The sequence below is a fragment of the Oenanthe melanoleuca genome, chromosome 24, assembly GCF_029582105.1.
Source record: "Oenanthe melanoleuca isolate GR-GAL-2019-014 chromosome 24, OMel1.0, whole genome shotgun sequence".
Taxonomy (NCBI): domain Eukaryota; kingdom Metazoa; phylum Chordata; class Aves; order Passeriformes; family Muscicapidae; genus Oenanthe; species Oenanthe melanoleuca.
In genome coordinates this window covers 5,277,444-5,292,890 of record NC_079357.1, presented here as the reverse complement: position 1 = coordinate 5,292,890, position 15,447 = coordinate 5,277,444, and the positions used below count along the sequence as shown (strand labels likewise).

The 15,447-nt window shown below is 49.6% G+C and overlaps 1 protein-coding gene across 1 annotated transcript in view; it reads right to left on the bottom strand.

Annotated features, from left to right (window-relative positions):
- The window catches only part of KIRREL3 (kirre like nephrin family adhesion molecule 3), a 361,979-nt gene that overhangs the window by 224,290 nt on the left and 122,242 nt on the right, over window positions 1-15,447 (bottom strand). The gene's annotated exons all lie outside the window — the stretch shown is intronic.

Here is a 15,447-nt window from a genome sequence, read left to right as displayed (position 1 = left end):
GCCTTGGACACTTCCAGGGATGCAGGAGCACCCACAGCTTCCCTGGGCTCACAGGGAGGAATTCCTTCCCAAAATCCAACCTCACCTTGCCCCTGTCAGTGTGAAACCTTCCCCTTGCCCTGCCTTGTCCATGGAACGAGTCCCTCTCGGGGCTGTGCCTGGGGAATCTCACACCCATCTCCTGGGCACGGGATGCTTCCCAACCCCAGCTGGAAATAGGTTCCATCCATCTTCCCCTGCCAGGAACCTTTGGCTTTTCCTTTGTGCAAAGAGCTGCAGGAGATTCAGAGGATCCCTGCACTCTGCTCAGCTCCAACACAGCAGCAGCACCACGCATGGAAGGGACTGGGATGAGGGTCCAAGTGGCAGCAGGGACAGGAAAACACCCAAAAAGGACTATGTGAGCACCAGGGGCCATTTTGTCTGCACAAGACATCTCACTGAAGAGAGCCACAGGAATAATATTCCAACACAGAAACAAGCAGTGGCAGGAGGGAGGAAAGCTCTTCTCTGTACCCCCAGAAGACTGGATAAAAATAATGAGCTTAAATTGCAGCAAGGAAATGTTAAGAAAGATGCTAGAAGCTGCCTGAAAAATAAAAATATAGCTTTGCAAAGTCCCAGTTCCTGCAGGTTCTTAAGCACAGCTTAGACAAACCTAGCCCAGGTGTGGCAGTGCTGTCAGACAGGCTTGGTGATGTATTTGCTGTTCATGCACAGCCATGGAAAACTTGGCATAAAAGAGCATCCCCTGGCAAAGAAACCCAGCAAACAGTGCAGCTCCCAAGCTCTTTGGTCCTTCACCTGTGTCAGGTGTTCCTGAGAAAGCTGCTCTGCCCAGGATTGTGTTTGATCTGAACAGGCAGAGGCACGAGCCCCTTCCCCAAGCCTTTCTTCAGCCCTCTACATGCACTGAAATCTCCTCATGAAAAAGGCCAGATCCTATTTTCCCTGGCTCAGGAAAAGAGATTTTGCAGGAGAAAGATCTTTCCCTGGCAGAAATGGCACAAAACCCCAGCAAACAAAACCACAAGGTCTGAATTCTCCTGTAGCTTTGGGGGAGGAGTGGCTCCCAGATCATTCCAGGGGATGCCTTGATTTACCTTGATCAGAACAATTTAGAAGATATTTCTTTCCAAAGAGCGCTAATCACTTTTTTCTTCCTTCCTGTGCATAAAATAAGATTGAAACACACTGCACAAATTGCTTATCACAGTCCCAAAAATGCTAATCAGCAGCAAACATCTAAATTATGGCTCGAGCCCCAGCCTGGTAAGGTAAGAAAACAGTGTCAGTGCATAGAGAACTATTATTTACTGGTGTCAGAAATAACTCTGGCATTTCCATAACTGTGAGCCTGCATGACAACTTCCTCTGGGAAACTGCTTCAGCTGCAGAAAAATCCATGACTTGAATGAATTGGGTAATTTTTTTATCAGGAGCAAGGAAATATGAACTGGGATGCAAGTGTTTAACCTTGCAAGGGCTGTGCCAGCTGGTGATCTGGGGAGGAATGTGCTCTTTAATAAACAAGCCAAGGGACTTTTCAGTGCCCTGCCTGGACATGCTAATTCCTGCTGTGTTGTTAAATCCAAATGTGGATGGCAGCACTGGAGCTGGGCAGGGCTGTCATGGGTTTTAGGACATCAGTGGAAGGAGCATCCATGGAAACCTTGGGTGTCCATGGTCTCTCCCCCTCCCTGCTCCCTCCAGCTCTCCTCCAAAGGCATCCTGCTCTTCCAACTGAGCCAGGATGGAAAATTCTTACTGATGAAGGCCAAGCCAAAATCTGCCTGGCTGGTGGAGGCTGTCACCATCCCACTCCAGGCTCCAGCACAGCTTGGGAGCACTTCCCTTTGTCACCACACCCAGAGGCGTGTGCTCCACACCTCTGTGACACACCCACGTCCCACGGGCAGATTCCTGCACGAAGAGCCCATCTAAGCATCCCTCGTGCTGGGGATAGCAGCATTTTAACTACAGCTCCAGCCAGCATCAGCAGCACTATCTGCACATCCCCAGCTCCAGCAGAGCCCTATCACCACTGCCAGCTGTTTCCCCCCTCCATCCTCAGCTTCTCCTATCTTTTGGGGAGCACTGCCAGTTAACAGGGCATGTCAGAACCATTTTCCCTGGTTTTACGACCCTCTGGGCTGGCAGCTCAAGTTAATACTTAGATTTATATTTTCCTGAGATAGTCTTGTTGAAAGGAAAGGAGGGGGAGAAATCCCATCTTGATTTGCATTCCCTAGGGGAACACTGGCCAAGTTCATACAGATTTATGAGGTTATGAGGGTGGGGGTAGGTATTGACTTAGTCTCTCCAAGGGCTGGGGAGGAGGAAGGGACACAGAGGACTCTTATCTTGCTCACACTGTTATAAAGCCTGGGTCGACTCCACTGAAGCTGACTGAGGATTTACACCAGTACAACCAAGATTAAAATCTGGCCCTGACTCCAGTCAAATCAAGTGAGCTACTGAGGATTAGGGCACTGTTAATAACTAATTCTCACTGCAGCCACCAAACAGATAAACCGAGTAATGAAAGCGGAGTGGATGGGGAAATGCTCCTGGGCTGTCTCCAGATGAGGGAAAGGCAGGAGTGCTACACATCCACAGCAAAGGGAACAGAGGGAAATGATCAGCTCTGGCCACGGGAAGCAGCTCCTTTTGAAGGGAGGAGGAGCAGGGCTTTGTGAGGAGGATGCACAGGGAGGGACCCAGGTCTCCCTTTCCTCCCAGCAGACAAAGCAACAAAGCCTTAGCAGGAGCTGGAATGAAAGGCTTTCTACACAAAGGTAAGGTAAGGGTGAGACAAACCCTGCTTTTCTCTCTCAGAAACAAGCCCCCTTAAACCTGCAGCTGAGCTTTCCTCACAGTTACACTGCTGGAGCTGGAGCTTCCCTCCGCAGAGCCCTGCTGTCTCCTGCTCATCCACCTCACCACATCCGCAGCCCTGGAGGAAGGGCTGACTTTTCCCCAGCCTCAGAGCTCCCCAGCCTGTGCAGAGATGCTGGGGAGGCCGAGAGCAGGAGCAGTGCTGCCCATGGCTTGGCATCCCTGCATCCCCCCTCTCCCTGCAAGCCCTTTCTGCCTTTACCCTTTCCCAGGGAACAGCCGAGGTAAGGCTGTGCAGATGCTCACTGATATTTCAAACCCTCCAATTAACAGGGAGATAATTCATGCATTTGAGCATTAAAAAGGTACTTAAGTTGGAATAAATTCCGCTTCATTGTTTCCCAAGATTCACTTCCCACTCCCAGAGCTGAAGGAAATTTAAGATGCAAACACAACCTGCTCCTTGGTCCATCTCTCCTGGCCACCAGATCCACCCTGTGTTTGCCCACTAATGAATTGCTTTGTAAAACCAGGTAATATTATTCAGTTCAGTGTATTCCAACCTGAGGGTGCAGCCAGGGAAAGTTATTTTTAGCTAATTATCTGGGAATGTCCCTCCACAGATCAAGCATCCCCATTCCTCTGTGTGAATTCTGTGTGATACTACAGAGGGGAGAGTTAAAAGCATCAGGAAGAAAGAAACAGCCCTGTGTGCATCACCTTGAAACAAAACAAACTCTTATTTCAAAGCCTAGCTGCTTTAATCTTCCTTATAATGGGTTTCCATGTTCCTACAGTTTAACAGGTTTGTGGCTTCTGCATTTAGCACTGGAATAAACAATGCTCCAGTAATTGCCAGGTCACTGGTATTTACTTCTGTCTTTTTAAAAACCCTCCTAGCACAGTGCCTTGAGTGGGATAGACTGTAATTTTCTTTACTGTCTCCCACTAATGAAGGCAAGAGGGCAGGAGGACCAAGTCAGATGGTGGAAAACGAAGCCAAACAGCCTGGTTGACTTTCAACACAATATTAAAATAAACTCCCACCTGTAACAGATTAATTGGCCTGGTCTTTGGCAGCCTGATGGGAAATAAAGACCACTGCTTGAAACCCAGTGCATCATTGTTCTTAATTATAGCTGTTTTTCTCAGCTGGCCTGGTGAAAGGATTATTTTCCTACATGAATGTTTCCTGTGGAATTCAAGATGAGCAGACAACGGGGATGGGACCAGCATGGGGAGGGGACAGCAAACCAGGCATGCTCCAGCAAGATCCCAGAGCAGGGATTTATTGCTTCCTTCAGTGGAATGGGTCTCTGGGCTCCACACTCCACCTCCCAAAAAACAGTGGGCACTTTTATCTCCTTGCTGCTCTTACAGTGCAAAAGCCAGAGCCAGAAGTGGGGACAGCTCCTCACTCAGCTAAAGTATGCATTCTATCACCATCTGTTAAAAAATGTGTTCTTTATCTTTTCCAAGACCCATCCTCCCTCCAGGAGACATCTCCTGTTAATGGCCAGTGAGTCCCAGGGCATGACTGATAAAATTCCATCATCCCACTGGGAGATGCTCCAGCCAGGGGAGCAGCCAAGCCTTTCCTACCCAGATAAAAACTGAGATGTTGGACACCAAGGCACCTTCTTTCCACTGGATTCCAGAGGAAAACCAGACCTTTCCACATCATCCCTGGAGCTTCAGAGGAAACTGCACCTTCTCCAGGAGCACTGCTCCAGCTGAACCACATCTGCCCCTGCAGGAGGATGCAGCCACCATTGAATGGGACTGTGCCAACACCCTGACTGACTGACGGGTGTCAGCTTGGATTCTGACTCTGGCAGGGTTGGGATTGTTCTGTGTAATACTGCATTTCTATTTTAATTTTCCTAGTAAAGCACTGTTATTCCTATTCCCATCTCTTTGCCTGAGAGCCCCTTAATTTTAAAATTCAATAATTTGGAGAGAGGGGGTTTACATTGTCCATTTCAAAGAGAGGCTCCTGCCTTTTATTGGCAGACACCTGTCCTCCAAACCAAGACATGTAGGCAGGGCTGGGAACCAAGGCTGAGACTGGCACAGGTGAGGCATCACATCTCTGTCCAAACAGAGCTGTGTTTGATGAGTCTACAGGCACCTCCCATTGTGGCCCCTTCCCAGCTCTTAGGAAAACCAGTTCATTTTCCCAACAGAAAAAAGCAAAACTGTCCTGTATCCCCACATCCCCTCATCCTCCTAACTCCTGGAATCACATCAACACATTCCCTGGCTGCTCCTTTTAAAGTCCCCATGTTCCTTGAATCTGAATGGAATTCCTTGCCATTTCCTGGCTCTGAGTTGGCACAAACACTTATCTGCATCCTGAAGAAAAGCCAAGCTGCACACACAGGTCACCCAGCAGACACGGGGAGAAGTCCCTGCTCCAGGCAGAGCAGCACAAGAGTTTGCAGCTCTAAATTTAAGCTCTTTCTGAAGGTTGCGCTATTAATTACAGCTCTGGAGTGTTTCATGACAGTGCCTATTCACTGCCTGTGCTGTGCCACGAGGCGCTGGAATAGCACCGGATAATTCATGGAGGGGAACAGCAACGGAGGTTTGCAGCTCATTGGAAAATGCACTTCCATGAGAAAGTGCAGCAGAACACAATGGAGGCACTGAGCACTTCAGCACATCCCCTTTTATGCTCCAAGCTGGTGGGTCTGAAAAGCAGGGAATGCTCGGTCTAAAAACGAGCCATCAAATTTTGGCCAAAATTAGCAATATGTTCTTTCTTCGCTACGTTCAAATGTTTGATGGAAAACAGACAGCTCCTGCTGAAAAGCCCATGCTAAAACCCCCCCAACTTACTTTCTGTGGGAGAGGGGAAAAAAAAAGAGAACACAATCTGCTATCAGCTCAACCATTATTAAAGGGAGAAATCCTAATCCCATACGCTGCCGTTTACTCAACGATCTCCACCACATGTACACAGTGTCCTTACACAGGAGAGATGAGGAAAGAAACCCCAGAAAGACAAAACTGCTTCCCCTCCAAACTGGTTTTGGGGACAGAAACTCAGCAGAGCAGATGCCAAGACCCTCCATCCTTGCCCTGACCTGGACAGTCTCGAGCTGTGGCCTTGGGGAATCTCATGAGGTTCCACAAAGCCAAGAGCAGGTGCTGCACCTGTGTTGGGGTAACCCCAGAATCAATCCAGGCTGGGGATGAAGGGATGGAGAGCAGCTCTGGGAGAAGCACTTGGGGTGCTGTGGGGTGAGAGCTGGCCCAGAGCCCCCCTGTGCTGGGCTCATCTCCAGCGTGGGCAGCAGGGGAGGGGGATTCTGCCCCTCTGCCCCACTCAGGTGAGACCCCACCTGCAGAGCTGCCTCCACCTCAGCACAGGAAGAACCTGGAGCTGCTGGAGCCAGGACAGAGGAGGCACCAAGATGATCAGAGGGATGGAGCAGCTCTGCTGGGAGGAAAGGCTGTGAGAGCTGGGGGTGTTCACCTGGAGAGGAGAAGCTTTGGGGTGAGTGAATTGTGGCCTTCCAGTGCCTGAAGGAATGGACAAGAAACATGGAGAGGGACTGGGGACAAGGAATGGAGGGACAGGACAAGGAGGAATGGCTTCCCACTGCCAGAGGGCAGGGTTAGATGGGATATTGAGAAGGAATTCTTGGCTGGGAGGGTGGGAAGGCCCTGGCACAGTTTCCCCAGGAAAGCTGTGGCTACTCTTGGATCCCCAGAACTGTCCAAGACCAGGTTGGACGAGACTTTGGGCAATCTGACCTAGTAGAAGGCATCCCTGCCCACAGCAGGGGGCTGACTGGATGAGCTTTAAGTTCCCTTCCAACCCAAATCATTCCAGGATTCAATGACTTCTTCTCCTCAGTGTATTTCTAGATATTTTTGCTTGGCCTTTTCTTTGTCTACTGTACCACCAGGGTTCAAAAAGCCCACAGAAAAATATGATAAACAGAAAAATATCTCCATGGCATTCTGGCGGTAAGATCCTTTATGTTCTCTTCAAGTTTTAAGAAATCTGAGCAGAAGCTGTGTTCTGAGAGAAGAAATCAAAGAGGATTTAAAAGCCCCAATGCTGCTGTGGGGTAACTCCAGAAGAGAGAGTGAGCACGTGTGCCAGGGAGAGAAGCCTCCCACGTCTTGTTCCTTGCAGGTAACGAGGATGGTTCATTACAGGCAGTTTCACTGAACTCGACGTCTTAAATTTTTCACAGCACCCATGGGCATGGCAGGATCTGGTGATTTGCCACCTGTGCTGAATTTGTTACCTGCAAAGACAGTACCCTCCTAAAAGCAAAAACAGGGAAGGGGAAGGAAAAGCAAGAGAAGTTCCTCCAGCAGAGACACACCGTGTGAGCAGCAGGCCCGGCAGGCGGTGCTGGATGAGTTAATGCTTCATTAAGGACCTTCCCAGCTCAGTGCTCCGCGTGGTGCTGAGCACGCTGAGCTGCAGCAGCTCCGTCCTCATGAGCTACAACCCAGTGCCTTGAACATTTGGGTTATTAGAGCCGGGAGAGCAACTCCAGGGTTATTGCCTCGCTCCAAACCAGCTCTGCATGTTTTGTGAGTGACTGAAGACTCTGGTGCTTTTTCTCTGCTTCCCCCTCGCAGCCAGTGGTCCCGGCAGAGGCAGCGCTTGGCGGTGACAGAGCGCTCACAGTTCAGCTGCGGTTGGTTCCGCCACGCCACAAACCTTACAGGCTGCTGCAGGGCCCTTCTCCATGAAGAACACGGGCTGCACACAGCAGCCAGGCCGAGAACACAAACTCCAGCTGAGATTTGCAGGAGATGATGGGGAATTTTGCCTTGCAACTCCCATCAATTTCCGTCGCAGCCGGGTGATGTTGAGCACATGATTTATCGCGAGTCTCGCGCTGGTTTGTGTTGCTGTTCAGAGTAAAATATCACCTTTCCTTTAGATAAGAACAATCCCCTCTCCCAAAGTCCTGGCTCTGTCAGTGGCACATTAGGAACATTAATAAAAGTGAGTGGAGCGTTAATAAATTAGCAGGTTCCTCACAAACTTCAGCACAGAATCCCAGAGTGGTTTGGGTTGGAAGGGAGCTTAAGGAACCTCTCATTCCACACCCCTGCCTTGGGCAGAGACACTTCCCACTGTCCCAGGCTGCTCCAACCCCATCCAGCCTGGCCTTGGACACTTCAGGGATCTAGGGGATCCTCTGGGCACCCTGTGCCAGGGCCTGCCCACCCTCACAGGGAAGCATTTCCCAAAATCCCATCTATCCCTCTTCCACCTTGAAGCCATTCCCTGTCCGTCACTCCAGGCCCTTTATATCAAAGGTAATGGGGAACTGCAGGGCTCTTCCAGATTTTTGGCTGAGTAGGGCAATAAAGACCCAAAATCAGCTTTGATAACCCAAACTTCAGCACAGGCTTGGCACCCAACACAGCAAGAAAAAAAAAAAAGAAAACAAAGAGAATCAGATCTCAAAACTACAGTTTCCATTAAATCCAGGCAAATAGGATATACATGGACCTGTTCCTTCTGCAGGCACATCTCAGTAGATGTAATTAAATGGAATAATCAGATTTGTGGCATTAGAACAGCCCAGTCTGATCCAAGATTGTGCTGCCACTGAGGAGGAAGAAAGGAGGTCCTGGGGAACTTCTGAAATAATTTTAATAATGAAGCCAAGCCTCAGGTGAAAGGTTTTCACTAGCAATTATTATCCACACCTGTTGGGCATTTGGAAAGAGCTCATGCATCTCACTGTCCTGCTTGCATTTATAGAACTTGCTTGCACTCAGAAGGGTCCCAAAGTGATTAGAATTGACTGGCTACAGGATTCATTTCCCTGGGCCTGAACTGCATCGATTCTGGTGTAGAGCACAGCAGCTCTTTAACGATGAGCTGTAACAAACCCTGAGAATTTGAGGCAGGAGGTCAAGAACGACTCAGCCATCCAAAACCACCCCAAAAAAAAAAAAAAAAAAAACCAAAAACCTGAGGGAAAAGCACTGTAGTTAAAATAATTTAAAATCTGAGCAGACCCCATGGCCAGCACCTTCAAGGTTATGGAAATTTCCTTCAAGCCATCCACAGGCAGGTGTGTGATTACTTTCTCAATTTTGGTTGAAAAAGCCCAACACATCTAAAAACTCCCTTTATTTGCTGGATACAACAGAGGGAATTACCAGCCTTATTTGACAGCATCTTGAGCTTTCAGATTGATTTCCCAGCTAAGCTGTTGACCAGGGATGACCCAGTGAGGATGGCAGCCCCGGCTCCCTCCCAGTCTGCCTGGAGAGCGAGTGATCTCTGTGCACCAGCAGTGACCCCACAGGCAGAACAGTTTCTTGGCACCTTTATTAGAAAGCAGTAACAATATGAGAGCAAAGACCCCTGGTTTTATTTGAGGGTGCACTAAATAATTTATTTTCCAGCGAGACTTTCAGCTGGTCTGTGTGCCTTGCTCTGGGAATCACAGAATCCCAGAACAGCTGGGTTGGAAGGGAACTCTGGACATCATTCAGCCCAATCTCTTTGCTGAGGAAGAGTCACAGAGTGCAGGTGACACAGGAACACATCTGGGTGGGTTTTAAATATCTCCAGAGACAGAGACCCCACAACCTCCCTGAGCACAGGAGATGCAGACAACAGGAGACACTAACCTGGATTTCTGAGTGTCAGACCCTAATTCTGGCAGCAGGGACCAACTGAAAAAGACCTTTAACACTAAAACCCTTTACCTCCAAACACCCTGGATCTCTCCATAGTTCCTACAACTCGACAAGAGCACAGTCACACCTGGATCTCCCTTCTGGCCAGAGCTGTGCATTAGATGTGCCAACCTCCTCCCAGCCAGGCTCACCTCCCGGACACACCATTCCCAGGAACGCCTTGCAAAAAGCTTTCATGCTGCTGCAAGGACCATGGGGAGAGAGGAAAAAGCCTGTGCCGAGCCTGCCATTAGCACAAACCCTGCAGATCCAAAAACACCGAGGCAGAATTCCACCTCCTGCAAGGCTGCACCTCCCCGCGCCACAGGATTTACACGCACACGCAAACTGTGGAGCTCTCCAACCTCCACGAGCATCCCCTGCCTGGCTGCACAGCTCCTTTCCAAACCTTGGCTTCACAGGTCTCCTCTCTGCACCCTGCTGAGGCTGTGCTGCTTTCCCAGACCCCTGGGAAGCCTTTCCATGTCCCTGGCTGCGGGCAGGGGGGCTGTGGCTGCCCCACGCCAATGGGAGGTGAAGCCTGGAATATCCCGTGGTTCCCAAATGGGAAAAGGGAGGAGAGGTGGCTTCTGTGGGCTTCCATGGCACACAACTGTTCTAAAAGAGCCAGAACATCTGCTGGAAACGTTTGTAGCCAGCTAACCCTGAAGAAAGCTGGGTAAAAGATGGATGAGTGCCTCAAGGGACCCAAAAATTCCAAAAACTGCAACACTGCCTGAGTGGGTCTGTCCCAATGACACCAAAGGTCTCTCTTAGCCAGTTCAGAGCTGCTGAGCCCTGGGGATGAAGATCCTGCTCTGAAGGTAATAAATCAGAGATGACAGAGGGAAAACTGATGGGGAATGCACGAGGCAAAGAGCACGGGAAGTTGGCTAAGAGATCCCGGAGACCACACGGGAGAGAGTTCATTACTTTCCTCAAGTCAGTGCTGTTAATTACATTCAGGGCTCAAAATAAAAGTCATCTCTAGGTGAGGAAGCCTGACAGGGCTCGGTTGTATTTTGTGTTTGCTGAGTTACCTTTCCTGCATCGCTCACCTGGTGGGGAAGGTCTGCTCGGACTGTGGTGACAGCAGATTAATCACTGGCTTTGCTGCCATCTTTGAAAAATGAATTTGGGGCCCAGGCATTTCTCATCAGTGCATCTCCCTTCCTGCTGCCTCCTCGCTGGCACAGGAGGGCTGGAGGCTGTTTTAAATGGAAAGCCAGGACAAATCTGTGGCTGAGCTCCTCTGGCAGCTTTCGAGGTGAAGTCAGAGCTCCTGCCCTGGAGGCTGCTGCAAACACGACCTGGTGGGTGCCCACCAGCAGGCACTGAGCCCTTACCTGAGCTGGGATCACCACAAATTGTGGTCTAGGTGTATTTTTAGGAGCAAATGGGCAGCCAGGTGTCCTCACCTGAGCCAAACTGAGTTTGGATAGTCGTACCAGAGGCTGAGTGGTCACGCTGCCCAGCACCCAGCATGGGCAGGTTGGGGTGCTAAGGAAAGGCTCCTGGGGGCTCCCCAGGAGTGAAATGCTGGGGGCTGCTCTGCAAGGCTCACCCAGGCCACCAGGCTCAGCTTCTCCAGGAGGAGCTGCCGCCCCCACCAAGTAAATCCAGGCTGAAAGAGCCGGATCCACTGGCGGTGCCGCAGCCAGGTGTTAGAAACAAAGGCATGGGAAGAGCAAAATTAGGTCAAATCTGCTGATGAGAGATGAGTAAATAACAGTTGCTATTCCAGGGAGCTTTTGTTCTCGCTAAAAGGAGAGCAGGCAGCTTTGCAGATCTGTCTCCTCTCATTCCTGCTGAAGCAGGGGTTTAGGCATCCTCAAAGTTTCATGGGAGCATAAAAGGAGGCTGTGGAGAGGGAGGGGGGTTTAAACTGTGCATGCTCATGGAAATGCGTAGCTGAGGCTGTGAAAAGTGATTAATAGAGCCAATCAACAAACAATAGTGGGAATATTATTGAAAGACTTTCTTTGCGAGTGTCTGAGCACGATGGACTGACAATGTAGAGGAGTGTGCTGCTTTATAACTGGAATTTTTTTCTTTGCAAGTATAATAAGGAAGTGGCTAATAATAGGATGGAGAATATTTTCAAGGTGTGTTTTATTATCCACTTATCTCTGACGCTTGCCAAAAGAGGCCTGAATATTCCTCAGTACATTGGAGACTCTCTGGCAGGGGAGAAAGACTGATGAGCGCCATAAAATAGGGAGTTAATGAAAGCAACTACATCTAAATGCAATATCTGGGTCCCACGGCTGAGATTTCCTGCGGACCGACACTGTATCCCTCTGTGGCTCCAGCTCTGCAGCCAAGTGAAATGATGTTCTCAGCCACAGGAGGTGGGGGAAGCTGAGAGTCATTGCCAGCATTTAATGACACAAAAGTAAGATCGTAGAACCGTAGAATGGGCTGGGCTGGGACCTTAAAGATCATCAAGATAATTGCCATTATCTAATTTGCTGATAAAAAGGAGTTCCACCAGCCCCTGCTTCCCAGAGGGATGCAGGCAGAGAAGCTGGCAGTCTCCAGGCAAAGTAATTCGAGAAAGAAGCCCAGAGTGCCTTTTTTCTCATACAGAGGGAAATAAGGGGCCATAAATGCTCAGTTACACATATTCCCTGCCAGAGCATCCTGGATTACCTGAAATCCCAGAGCCATTCAAACAGCAGGACCCTCCAGGTGTCCCCTGCTGAGGGGAAATGGAGTTTGGCTCATTTGTCCTCTCAATCCCACGACGTGATCCCAACCGAGCTGAACATGCAGAGCTGGAGATGTGCTTTATGCTCTCTGTAATACCAGCTGACAGTAGATATATATATATTTATATAAATAAAAAAAACCCCTAAAACCTCTCTATACACAAAAATCTATCTATATTTGAAGCATCTAAAAGAATTACTTTGCTGCAAAACACGGGAGATGTTGATGGCAGTAGAAGCTGTCAGAGATTTAGCACTGCTGGGCTGTAAGAAATGCTGTTTTTGTGGATGCTCCTGGTGTGCTGCAGTTTGCCCAGCTCAGCTCCATCACCTCCCCTCATCTCCACAGCCACCAGCCCTGGCATCTCTCACCTCATTCAAATTCCAGAGGTTCCTCTCTAACGTGCTGAGCAGAAGCTTCCTACCTCTTATCCCAAGCTTTCAATCTCATGAGAAATATTAAAAGGAAAACATGAAAATTACAGGAAAAGTATCTAAAGGATCGTAACCTGCCACAGTAATGAAAAATCCAGTTGGGCTTGGAGTGGAGCTGGGCTGATGTAAAATAAAGAGGAAAATGAGGGATGTTTAGTCCTGCCTGCAGGAAGTGCTGCTGCGTGGGGCACGAAACAAAATGCTGAATAAAACCACAGGTGGAACATTTATTGGGAATCACAGAATTATGGGATATCCTGAGCGAGAAAGGGACCCACAAGGATCATCCAGTGCAGCTTCTGGCTCTGCACAGACACCCCCAAATCCCTCCCTGAGCATCCCTGGCGTCCAATCCCTCCTGGAGCTCTGGCAGCCTCGGGGCTGTGCCCATTCCCTGGGGAGCCTGGGCAGTGCCAGCCCCTCTGAAATCCAACCTAAACTTCCCCAGCACAGCTCCAGCTGCTCCCTCAGTTTCTGGATGCACCAGGAGCTGCAGGGGGAAGATGATGGGTTCAGTTATCCCTGGGAAAACAGCAAGACCTTTAGGGATGGGCAGGAGTAGCCAGTAGGGAAGGACAAGGGTGTGTTGGGGTGCCAGTGCCAATAGCACCTGTGCCAGGTGGAGCACCCCAGGATGGAGCCCCAAGTTCTGCTGACAGCCCCATCCCAAACTGGCTGCATCGCCCTTCGTGCCTCAGTTTCCCTCTCACCAAAACCACTGCAGCATTTTGGATACCCCTCTTTTCCAACCCCAGCCCCTTCTCCTAGGCTGAGTTAACCCAACAAACCCCACTCCAAACCCCACCACTCCCTTTGCCAGGCGTGGAAAAGCGAATTTCCCCGTCCAGCTGTGCAGCCTCAGCTCTCCATCACACCCAGCACTCCAATATTCACAGAGCCACTCAGAGACAGGCAGGCTCTACTAGTGCTAATGAAACTGGGGAGCCCAATTCCCCACACAAATGAACTTGTGGGAAGGGGATTACACCTCCTCACATGCACGAGGTTGAGATCTGGCTCTCTTTAAAAGTCTGACCTCATTCCTGCCTTGTAAACACCCTTCCAAGTATGAATAATAATAAAACCCCCTCACTTTTCTTGCAGAATCATTACATTGTTTTATTATTTTCCTATTCATGCTGTCAATAACAAATCACATTACCCAAGATGTTCACATTTATTAGACTATTTAGAGCTCAGCATCGCTGGCGTGGGTTTGTGTTCATGCTGCTACCAGAGCTCAGGGTTTGTTAATAACTTCAGGTCCCCAGCACACACCTTCCATTAAACAATGCAAGAGGGGAGAATTGTCCTGAATTAGCAATGCCATCCAAACACCCCTGTGTCATGGGAGGGTCAGGAGAGCAGCTTTGGGCTTCAGGGCCAGCTTGGACAGGGCTTGGAGCAGCCTGGTCTAGTGGAAGGGGTTGAGATTGGATGAGTTTTAAATTTCCTTCCAACCCAAACCATTCTGGGATTCTACAGAGCTCCTGCAGGCATTGGTAAAGAGGAATGAAAGACTTCAAAGGGGTAAGAGATGCAAAGGAACAAACAGAGCTTAAAGGCAATGCTCACTCTCCTCTCCAACACCAAACTAATCCAATAAACAGCAGGGAAAGCTGAATTCCTACCAATTATTTCTCTGCTCACTTAAATTCTCCCTTTACTCCAAGTGATGCACAGACCCATGAGAGGATTCCTCACTTGCCAACCTGAACATGGAATTTTTAGTCCATTTCTGAGCACAATGAATGAGCTGCACAAGGCCACACAGGCCCCTGGGAGGTGAATTTGTTCCCCTTCCCGGGGGCCCTTTGGGCCACAGAGAGTTTTAATGGTGACACACGGAGTGTCACCATCTGTGTGAGCTTGCAGAGCCTTGGATCAGCGGGAGAAGCACGTGGGCTTTGTGAGGAGCTCAGTGTGCACTCAGAAGATCTCACCCAGGCGTACTGGGAGAGAAATTGAGGGGCAAAAAGAGGAGGAATTTGCTCAGGAGATACACACACCACCAGCATAACAAATCCAGGGTCTTTACTCTTGACTTCACTGCTGCAGCCAGAGAATCACCATCCCTTGGCAGCAGTGCAGGGGGATTTTGGGATGCCCCTTCTCTGCCAGGTTCCTGGAACAAAATGCAATTTAGCACTTCAGGTTTGTTTGTGCAGGCTCAGCCCGGGGCTTCTGCACAGCAAGGGCAGGCAGAGCTCCCAGGGCAGCAGAGAGAAAACAAACCTGGCCCTGGCTGGTGCATGTGAGCAAAAGGGAATCACATGGTTGAAGAGAAGAGTAATTGTAGTGGAAATTCAAAATCACTTCACTGAGCCCATTTCATGCTGTCCTTGTTGATCCTGTAAATCAGCAGCGGCAATTTATTCCTAAACAACAACATTACTGAATGAGGAAGAAAATGAAATAATTGTGTTTTGACCAGCTTGAGACAATTCCTCCATATTTATAAACACAGGTGTTGAGTGTAAAGGCCCTGTCACACTCACCAGGCAGAACCAGGCTGTGCAGCATGGCCAGGGCAGGAGGCTCCTCCTGCAAAACCTGGCCAAGGGTTTGGGATTCCCATCTGGCCTCCCAGAAACCAAAAGGGAGGTTTTCAGGGAAAAGCAAAGCCAAAACACCCCCACATGTGCCCCAAACCAGGAGTGTCCTGCTGCTGGCATCTTCCTGGGCCATGCCCAGCCAGTCCAAATCACCCCCACACCTTCACCTGAGCTCTGCTGCTCCACCTCTGTCCTTGCTCACAGCAGTCCTCACTTCCCAGCCCAGAATC